This window comes from Excalfactoria chinensis, chromosome 8 (assembly GCF_039878825.1).
Source record: "Excalfactoria chinensis isolate bCotChi1 chromosome 8, bCotChi1.hap2, whole genome shotgun sequence".
NCBI lineage: Eukaryota > Metazoa > Chordata > Aves > Galliformes > Phasianidae > Excalfactoria > Excalfactoria chinensis.
Window position 1 is genome coordinate 4,873,346 of NC_092832.1, and position 11,552 is coordinate 4,884,897.

The following is an 11,552-nucleotide window of genomic DNA, read 5'->3' on the forward strand; positions in this document are numbered from 1 at the left end:
ACAAAACAAAAAACAACAAAAAGGCATTAGAATGATTCACTTAGAAATAAGACATCACGTTGTATATACATTCAAAAGAAATTTTAAAAACAGTAGAAAATACACATATTTCATATAAAGCCTTGAAATTTTGACTAATGCACACATTGCTACGCTCCTTAATAACTGCAGTCAAAGAAGAGCATAGCTCGATACTGTGGTGACCACCTCTGCTCAGTAACTAGGTCACTAACTCATTTGCCATTCCGCGAAAGAATTTGCATGGCAGACATTTTCATTCATCTATTATTTCTGCGGTGTGCAAAGCACGTGAAAATCCTGCTTGCATCATCAGAACAACATCTGAACTCTGATGTACTTTAGCAACTTGAAATAAACAAGCATCTCATAAGCTAAGATCACTTGGTATTTCATACACCGGTGAATGGTGTCCCCGATAGGTTATGTATCAAATAGGATAAGCAAAGCAAGTGAGAATTTTGCAACCTACAAAATAGTTTCCTTAGGTATTCTAGGGACGGTCTGGGTTATTACTGAGTTCCTTAAGCACCACATGATTATCCGTATTTCATAAGGATGAAATAACTTCGGACTTCCTAGCCTCCAAAATCATCACTATTACAACAGAACTAGCAGGAATACTACCTGATACATGGGTTGTTCTGAAAAAAAAAAATAATAAAAAAAAATGGATGCTTACCTTACTACATCTGTTCAAAATAGCAATAGCACCAAAAGCACTTCTGTTTCAACTGCTTACCTTGAAAGAGAATCTTTCGTCTCACTATTTAAGAGAGAGATAAAAAACCATTGTTACCAGCAGCAATACAGTTACTAATGATATCTACATACTTAGCACATTAGAAGATACAAAGAAAAATGAAACCATTTGCTAAACTGCATCAAAGTTTGCATAGTGCATCTTAAAAATCTCCCCAAAATTCAGGAATAACACTTATGTTTTTTAGATATGAGATACTTTAGATATCCAGAAATAATTTATTTTCGTATGAAGGATTGTATCGTGGTGGCTGAAGGCCTAGCTTTTAATACTCAAGTTTTTTAACAAACCTTGACCCTTGATAACTTAAAAAAGTTTAATTAAGTTCAAAAATTCCTTTACAAAATCAATTTAAGAATATGGTTACATTTACAAGCAGAAAGTTACGGTTGAACCAGAATATATATTCTGTTGGGGACTTAGCGCTTAGAAAGACAACTCCCCTCTGCCCCCCAGAATGGAGTAAACCAACACATTAACTGTGAAAAAGTTGCACAGATTTTAACATAAACCAAGTCTTTCTGTTAATAATATATTAAGTCACATAAAAATATTTTTTCCTAAAAATCAAAATAGAACAAAAGCTTTCCTTGTTTTTCATTCCAAAACCCATAAAATATTTCATTTGCCAGTACATCTCTGTTGTTCTTCATTGTATGATTGATTTAATCTTCCATAAAAGCTATGCAGCTGGTGTATATATCTAAAATCTGAATTGTTTTAAATACAACAACCACCAAAACAAAATTCCAGGCTTTAAGTAAATATACCACAAGAACAACATAGAAGTTACTTTTACCTTTCGTCCTCCATATATACATTAGCTTCCAGAGTGCTGGGAACTTTGGAATTCCCTTTGGATAGGCCACTCAAAGAACTGCAAGGAATGCGACATGGAGAAATGCAAAGAAATAGTGACTGAGTGAAGGTTAGTATGAAAAAACAAGTATGACACTGACTTAAAAGGCAAATGTATTTTTTTCTTCAAAGCTGATAAGTGTGGATTTGAGCTTAAACATTTAGTTTGAACAAGTAGAAGTTCAACAGAAGCATATGCGATGAACTCATAAAACTGTTATTAAAGTGAAAAGCAGGCACTATTAGAAAATATGTACTTTTTGGGAAGAAGAGTAGGAAAGAAAGACAAAAAAATATTGGTGGATAAACACAACTACACATCGATTTACGGATTAAGAACTTGAGTGTTTTTGCTTGAAAAGGTTTATCCAAAGTGTCTACAAAGGAGATAAATGCTTTCCCTTTAAGTAGCAGCCAAAATGAAATTGAGGACTCAGTGACAAAGGATAAGTAACTACAGATATATTAAAATCATTGTTTTCCTTTTGATTTTGTTGAGATAGAAGGTAAAATGAAATGTGCTAGGAACCATATTTCTGCATGTGGCAGAGCTGAAATTTGGAAAGGTTCCAGGTAGAAGTATATATCTACGCATATTAGTTGTGATAAGCAAGAAGAGAACGATGATTCGCTTTACCTTGTGGACTCGAATTCACACTGACCACTTTTCAAAATATGTAGTTTAAATATTAATTGTTATATTGGTTAAAACTGCATTTAATCTGCTTTTCTCAGGTTTTTATTCTTAAGGTCAGTTAGACTCACGGACAAAGACATACACACGTACATATTCTGCTGCTTATAGTTAATTTTCTTCTGTTGATTATTCAGCAGTGGAAGTCATATACTTCTCCCAGTGGCATCGTTACCATGAATTAATAGCACCGTTCGCTGTTATTTCTATTGGAAAGAATGACTTTCAACTATTCTGTCTCAGCTGGAGCAATCATACACTATCTTAGGTTATCTTACTCATTCCACATATTAAAAATAACTCGAGTGTTACCCTTAAGTGGATGAATGTCGTAGGGTATAATAAGAGAACATAATGAAACCTTATTTCTTCAGACACCTCCCAGTCCAGGTTTAATTAAACTCCTTTTGTTGTTGTTGTTGCTGTTGTTCTTTGTTGTTGCTTGTTTTTTGTTGCTATTAATTCTAATCAAGTTTTGTGAATTAGTCTTAAAGAAAATCTGAAGACACTTCTCCGTCCTACAGCTGCAATTCTGCATTCTTTGTTTATGACATCTGCATTGGCCCCAGGCTGGTGCCTGGCTGCCTGTGGCCATACTGTCTGGTTTCAGGATGGTAAAGCCTGTATCTGGCTTATTCTTGGCTTTCATTAATTGCTGTCTGTATGATCAAAGCACATTATTTGGGAGGAAAATGGTGACACGAAGGAAGTCATGGCAGCCCATACGTAAGAGGTAGATGGGCCTGATTTCTGTTCTCTGCATGGGACAGTATTTGCCCTGATGACCCCTTGCCCAACAGCTGCAATGGCTTCTTTCTGGCTGGCTCCTGTAGCAACGCGTTCTCACTTCTGTGCCTGTTATAAGAATCACCATGACAAAAGCTAGATGAATGCAATAAACAACCAGGAGAAAAGCAAAGCAAGGAAGCTTTCCTTCTGGACAGAATAAAATCTAGCATTTGTTTTTCACCTCACTGTTAGGCTCTTCCTTTTATGAAGCAATCGCAAGTTTAAACAGGGAGGAAAAAAGCTCACAAATGCAATAAAATTTGGAATCTGCAGCTACCGGCAATACCGGGGGATTTCCACCCAATATATTTGCCAACAGATCAATAACGAGAGTAAATCCTTCTACACTAAGGGCAATCAAATGCTCACTAACGGGTGCCATCGCCTAAATGAATATAATCCCCATAGTGCTCCGTATGTGTCGAAGTTAATACCGAAGGAAGCTTACGCTTCACGTGTGATAAGCTAAAGGATATTTCTTAATAATGGTTTAAATAAAAGGAAATTATGTGGAGATTTTGAATTAAATGATCATAAACTGACTTAGATCCGCTGAAGCCTCTTCCCGAGATGCTGGGTTTTCTTATTCCAAAGAGAACACTAGTCCATCAGGAGTTATGCTAAGCCTGAAATGAATTCACAGTACTTTTAATTTGGAGTCCATCCAAAAAAAGTGACTTTTTTCTTTGGTCAGGATGTTTATCTGACGTTTACTTGTGACTAAAAGTTACCTATATGCTCTGCACAGGATCTTTAATGTTCAGCTGTTCCTTCCTTGACTTGTCTGACTGACAATTATCACGTAAAATATTGTTCATGAAACTTTCTGAGGTACCTTAACGTTCCTTGCCACCGTCTATCCAAAGTGGCTTGATCTTTGATAATCACGAGTCCCTCCTCAGATTCTAAATATTCTCCAGTTGGCAACGCAGATAAAGAGTGGTCCAGCCTTAGGATAATCCATAGATGGAAAAGAACCGCCCCCAAAACAACAACAAAAAGACACAAACCACAACCAAAACAAAAACAACAACAAAAACCCAACTGGAACAGAGTTTTCATTCTGTAAGAAAAAAGAGAAAAAGGCATCAGAGATCCTTTCTGCAGGTCCTGCCCATCTGCCAGAGGAACAGAGCTCATGAAAAGGCAGCAAAAAACCCAAAATGCACTAAAAGGCAAAGCAGCTGGCTGGGAAGCCCGGCTGCGGGACGGTTTGCCTAGTCTGGAGACCTGGAGCTGCAGAGGGGTTGCACTGGAGTTTCCGCTGAGCTTTCTTACTATGGAGGAGCTCCAAGGCTTTTTGAAGGGCTCAGGCCCTGGAGAGCTAGACAGATAGCGGGACAGAAAGCATATTCTGCCATAAAAATAATGAAATCAACATAATTCCAGAGATGTTCTGAGAAAGTGACATATATCAATGTCGAAACACACCAGTGACAGACCTAGACAACTCTGATTTCCATAGATCCCTCTGAAAGTAATGCCTCCAATTTATTTCTAACAGACACAAAGAGAAAACACTATTTGATAGAGCAAATTCTCTGCTAAAAAACACAATTTTTTCAACATCAGTCACCAGCATAAGCTATGCATTTCTGTCAGCAATGAACAAGAGCCTGCATGCTGTGCTCATAAACATCGGCACCGGCAAAGGTGACCCGCTGTTTCACAGGTGCTGCGATGGCACCGTTGCTAGGAAAACATTGCCTACGCAGCCCATCTTCTTTGGCCCAAACAGACGGAATTCCAAAGATGACGCATCCAGACCATATTGTGGGTGTGGTACAAGCCGAGCCAAGATTGGCAGTGCACACCATGGACTTCAAACTGGTATGGGGCCTGGAGTTATTGTTTCACGAGAAGGGTTGTCTTCTTCTCTCACCAGACTCTGGAACTTCAAGCCTTCTGCTTAGTCAGCATCGTGATGTAGCAATGACGTTGATGGCTTGTTCAGGTTCCAGGAAAACCATATAGATGGATCACCTCTCTCCTATCCCTAAAGAGCGTGCTTCACTTTACCCACTGAGGTGTGCATCTCGAAACTTTTCTTTCCTGTACTTTTCACGTCACTACTCTATGGACTGCCATTTAGACTACGGTTCATAGCAGTGACACCATCATCACACTTAGCCTCATATCGGTTCGATAGGTCCTGACAGATTTGTGTACAGTGCCTTTATGTTTCTGTGCATACTCGAGGTACACAATTTGAGATATTACAATTCTGCCACCACTGTTTCCAATACATGGAGGCTGATCCTCAGCTCTGTACATGGCGTCCTGGTTGTAATCAGCTAGTTTGTGCAGATGGTTGAGAAACTCTTCATTTTGTGGTGTGACAGCTGTGCATGGCCACCCAAAATGTGGCTTGTCTTCCACATCGCTGTCATCGCTGCTGAAGCACACCACCCGCTGCCTCACATACACTGTTTAGTCTCCATAAATGCTTAGTAAGAATTGACGACAGTCAGTGGGTGCCATTTTTTCCACATGGAAGAATTCAGTGACACACCTTTGCTTCATATGCACTTCCATGACAGAGTGCCCCTCTGCTACCACCTCTGTCACGTAGCAACAAAACTTAACAAAATTGTGGTGGCAAGGTTCGATCTCTACTGCGTACCACCAACATCTTTCTCTGATGTCATGGGCCAGCACAATCAAATAGGAAGCATTATGTTCAGAGCATCCCTTACACAGTTCTCTCATTTAAGATGAAAGCAGCTTTTTTTTTTTTCCTTCTAAAAGTATATAAGTATCGTGAACAGACAGCCAGGCCTCCTGATCTTCAGTGTGCCGTCCAGATTTCTTTACCTTGTCTGTGACAGACCACACTGTGTCTCAAACTTAATAACTTTAGAAAAAAAAAAAAATTGTTGAAGAAAATAGTACTAGTAAACACCTAATTGCACCTTGTTTATGATGTAATGTGATAAAGCTACAGTTTCTTTCCCTTTGTGATATCTTCCTGAAAACCCAAGTTATCCTGACCTTAAATCCTGCAACAGAACATCAAAGGGAGGCCTTTTAGCACCCCCCCTTGCTGAACCTATGATTCATTTGTTTTGGGAACGTGCTACTCAGGGCAGGGTGACTTGTATACTCTGGGTTACCCTGCCTGAATTCAACAGCCTACAAGAGAATATTCGGAATCTTACAGAGGTGTGTGAAAAATTGTACGCTAGCTGATTTAATAAGCTACAGGGTACAAAGCAATGACACCTGAAACATTGACATTTGACATAAAGGACAGCGTTCTTTTTCCAACTAGGTGTTACAGTTGTGATGGTAATGAGCAAAATCAGTATTCTGTAATTAGCAGAAGGAAATTGGAGATGCCAGTCTGATGAGTCACAAGTTCAAGCAGCGGGTGTTTTAAATGTACGTACAATACATAGCAATAACGAGGTGCCTTTCACAAAATGGTTTGCACCCTAATAATGGCACTGTATAATCGACTTAGGTTAGATACATTTACTGAGCAGTGCATTAACAATTTGAAAGGTATTTCCCAGAAAGTCAGGAAAGGAGGTATGGAAAAGAACTGCTCCTCTGCAGGAATACCTCTCAGAGACAGGAAAAAAAGTGAATACCAGCTGCAGAAAATAGGACAAATGAGAGGTTTCGCATGTATATCAGTGAGGACAAGTCATTTGAGACAGAAAATCTACTATTTAATGAAGAGGACCAAAAGAATAATCGCACTGAGTCTAAAGTCAGTGTAATGTTGTGCAAGTCTCTTAACGCTACAAGGAAGAGAATCAAAATGGTTAGTTTAGTGGAGATGAAGACTGTGCATCTGATACCAATCCCCCTTAAAACACGCGCTCATCGACATGCTTCGCTTTGACACTGATTTATACCTCTCTTCATATCAAATGCCTAAAAGACTGACAAAAGGCTAGTAAAGAAATGCACGGAAAGCCTTAATACAGACCTATTAGTGCTTCTCTGTGAAGCGCGTTGCAGTGTTCAAGCTAATTGCTTCATGCAATTAACCAAAGAAATCTTTTGACTGTATTTTATGGCCTGGTCCTGCAAGAGTTATCTGTATTCCTGGCTTTAAAAATATGAGCAGTCTCCTTTGCATCATTAGGATTCACATGCTTAAAATTAGCCATGTGAGTAATTTTTTCTTGTTTGCAGGCTAGGGCTTTTGCAGAACTAATGAGACACCAGATGGCTGGATGGCATTGAACTTTAGAAGACGAATCAAGAGTAATCGTGGAAATTATCATCTGATAAATCACGTTACAATCCCTAGGAAAATAATGGTAGTGAGCTTGCTTTTTTTTTTTTTTTTTAACTTCTTTTTTCTTTTTTTCTTTTTTTGTTTAAATAAGCAGCTGACAGGAGAAACGTGAGCAATAAACATAAGTGAGTGAAATTATGATACGCACATATGTGCTGGAACACAGGGTGACGAGAGTGGGGGGTCAAGAGTTTGTAACAGAGAGCAATTTTGGATCATGTGCGCAGCATTAGCAGACATCAGATGCAATACCTCAGAAATCATACTTAAAAAATTAGTTTCGGATGGCTTTGAAATGAGCGCTGTCTTGTGGATTTAACATTGTCTGACAAGCTATAAATGAAGGGTAATGAGAGATAGTGAGATATTGAGCTTAGGGGGAAAAAAAGAAGCAATGCAAATGTTGAAGCACCAGAACATTTTGACTGATGAGAAGCATTTATGAGAATTATGTAACGTCTCTGAACATTGACCGAGGGTGGAACGGCAACCACCACCATGCTGGGAGAAGAACTTGGGAGACTGGGCTGAGAGAATAATCTGACATAAATATTAGAAACTAGAAATCATGAGCATTATTACAAAAGACAAAAGGCATGAAGGAAGGCAACCATTTTAAGTTAGGAATAGCGTCCTGGAAGAAAACTTGCATAATCAATGGAGTGCTTTTACACATTTTTTGATGTCGAGAAACAATATGGGCATTTAAAGATGGGAAACATGAGGCGGGAAGCTTCGCTATATAGTATGAAATGGCATGACTATGATTCTATAGCTCAGTCACTAGAATAAAAAAACCTGGCCACTTTTTGCACGTGTATCATTACATTTACTCTAAAATTAGTTGTTCTGACTTACATTACTGGTCATTACTACCATGTGAGCAAAAAATTAACCTTTGTGCATTCCACTGGCCATGTATACCCACGTGGCCATCGTCCCTTTTCTGTCCTGTAGAAATACCAGGCTGTCTGCACAGCGGAGGAGCCATCTGCAACTACGAAGGACAACTGCAGTATTTAACTCACTAAAGCGGATGAAAGAATGAGTGTGAATCGATTAGCCATCTCATAATTTGGTAAGTACATTGACCCTTCCGTGCGTTTCTTAATCCACACTGATAAATAACTGCACTTCACACCCTCTGTCTTCTTCATTTTATTGTGTTGCCGGCTTAAAAACACTACTGCTTAAATAAGAAACTATTATTAAAGTCCACATTCGCTGTATATTCCATTGATGTATACTGCTTTGTTTCAAAGTAGGAAGATAACCTTGGTTATGATCTAACGGGGCCTTCGTAACCTAAGGACTTTTCCAAACGTACCAGGTAGCTGTGATTCAAGACTACAAGTGCTGTCAAGGTGACGGTATCTAGGAGTCACAACTACTGCAACAGTTTAAAAACTGCAGTAAAAACAAATCAATACGCTGACTGAGGCTACTTTTCAGAAAGAAGAAAGACAAAATACAAAGGTGAAGATTTCACAAGGTGGATTAGTAACCGCTACATGGCAGCCTATAGCTATTTTTTTATCCTCGGCTGCACTTCCTGAATTCCGTTTGGTAATACTGCAGCATCCTTTATTGATTCACACATTTTTCATTTCCATTATAATAATGGAAGTTTGTTCAGACTTAAAGTAAGTACAACAGGATCACAGGTTACGCTTCCCACTGTTAATACTAACCAGATGTTTTTCTCAGCGCCTTTTAAAAAAAAAATGACTCCAACTTCCAATCCATCAGAAGAGTTACCAAAATACAACGGTGGGTTTGAAAAATTACTTCAACTAGTCAAAACCAGAAATGGGTTAATATACCATACAAGCTGGGCTTTTTAATTTTGTTTCTTTTCCCCCCAACATCACTACATGAAAGTCTGTTATTATTACTAACTGAAATTTTAGCTTTAAGAGGGCACTAATGCTGCCAGAAGATTAATTTTTCAGTTTCTGAAGCCGACCACAAAGAGACTAAATAACAAGCATATTTTAAAGCCTTCAACATTTGCCTGCTTCCAGTAAGCTAGATATTTTACTGGAGAGGGAATATATTTTTCCCCATCTATTCTTAAAATGTTCAGAGTTCTAGTTTTCACACATGGAATCTGACCACTTTTTCTTTCAGAATCTCTCTATATAAAAATCAGCTGCTATTGAAAAGCTTTTATTCGCTAATAATTTGTACAAACAATGCAAAACTCAAAGGGCCTAAAGTTCATGAAACTCTGCCCAGTCTATGAATACCTGTGATTATAAACTGTCACTGTTTTACTACTTGACTGGGCACAAAATGGGCTAGAAGGCCATTCCTTACCAGAGTAACATGGTTTGCAAGGGAATTCTTCTCTCCTTGGGGTCATCAGTGCCACTGACATCTCCCATGAGTCTGGATATGCCAGCCCAGGTTTAGGAAAGGTTGTGCAAAACCCACGTACCAACCATGTATTTTCTTATGCGAGAAACAAAACGCTACACAGAAAGGCAGGGTTGTTTTTTTTTGTTTTTTTTTTTTCTGCCAGCTGTGAGCTGTGCCTTCACCATAGCCCACTAATGAAGTATTTTTTCCTCACAGTTTCATCCATCGTAATACACTGCTATTACGTTTTACATTCAGCCCTTCTATTCTGCTGTATTTGTTGTTCTGTTCCTTCCCCCTTTGTAATGAATTTCTTTCAGCCACTCCATTAGAGTCCACTACCTTGCATAAAGCCAGAGAAGTGTACTTCAGTACATCACGCGCAGCTGCCCAAATCAGACACTCAAGTTTTCCAAGAAACCTGTCTACAAACCTGCCGAATTCGAGAGAATTCTTTTTAGACAGCTCCGTTCTACAATGCAAATCAATCACTGTTGTTTCTGGAGCTTCTCTGCTCCTGTGCTATTGCACAGAAAGAGTCCTCAACTGACATTTACATAGGCTACCTGAGACTGAGTCAGACAGAGCAGCTACCTGAGTGCCTTGCACCAGAGCCCAGCAAGATAGGGCAGTAACGACCTGCTGGGAAAGCAGGAGGCGTACCACCGTGCTGTGAAATATCCTGAGGACTTTCTTCACAAAGCATACCTTCAGGCAAGAATGAAGTCACATATCATTTATATATTGTTTCACGCTTCATTTTGGGTAACCTAATCAGTTTATTTGATCTGTTCTAATCTGTATTTCTGAAAATAATCAAAATATAAAGAGTGCAGGGAAAAGACCGTTCCGACCTTCCCACAAGAGGGCTATGTCTTAGAGTTTTGGATTTGTTCACACACACACACACACACCCCTTTTATCTCATTAGGGATTTGCAAAAGCAGCCAAAAAGATCTTTCTGCAAACTAGTATCTGATCATTTTAAACAGGAATCAATAGCTTTGTTTTCTTACCTTCAATAATTTGGCAGCCATTTTCAAGAAAGAAGCGCGTGTTGATGTGGGACTCAGAAGCAGCTTGCAAATAGTCCTGGAGAAGAAAGGGAGTTTAATTTCATATCCTTAGTGTCATAGGATGCTGAACAACACAAGGACAGTGAAACTTCCACTGCAAGTAACAACAAACCCCAAGTCCTTTACGTGCCAAACCTTTTGTTTGCTGATTTCATTTTTCCTTTAAGCAAACAGTCGCTCTGCCATTTGAGTGATCTTTCCTCTTTCTTTTTTCCTGCAGTACTGATGTTTTTTTCCCACGTGTGATAACAATTGCCAAAATGCTGTCTCACAGGGTTGCTAACAAACTCTGCCACTGCTCCCCTGCCAAGGAGCGCTCTGGCACAGGCGCAGAACAGCCCGCAAATGGCTCCAGAGTCAGCGAAAACTTAAGGCTGCTGAGATTATGTGATTTTTCAAGGTCATACAAGAAGGGGCAAAGCAGGTTTCTTTATTAATGAGATTTGGGAAACATAGGTAAGAATCTGCTCCTACTTCAACAATATTGTTTTGGTTTTTTTTGTATTTTTTTTTTTTTTTTTTTGTCACAAAATAAAGGGATTTTCATTTTCAAAACATCATTGCAACTTCTTTCATTGTAAAACATTGTCCGGAAGGAACTTTATTTCCTTGCACTGCCAGCCCCTGTTAAAAAGGAGAGCTTAACTATACACTAAGGAAGATCATAAACAGCCTACAAAATCTCTCCGCATATGAAAGTGGTATGAATGACTCAGAGAAACATCAGTCAGACGGAAAAAA

At 38.9% G+C, this 11,552-nt stretch overlaps 1 long non-coding RNA gene across 1 annotated transcript; it reads right to left on the reverse strand.

Moving 5' to 3' along the window:
• Positions 1-700: 700 nt before the first annotated feature.
• LOC140255244 (uncharacterized) lies at positions 701-11,073 on the reverse strand. The gene is made up of 4 exons (XR_011904441.1): positions 10,947-11,073; positions 10,752-10,827; positions 1,581-1,658; positions 701-784 (listed from the first exon to the last, which is right to left on the reverse strand). It is a non-coding gene; the product is annotated as an uncharacterized lncRNA (long non-coding RNA).
• Positions 11,074-11,552: the final 479 nt, after the last annotated feature.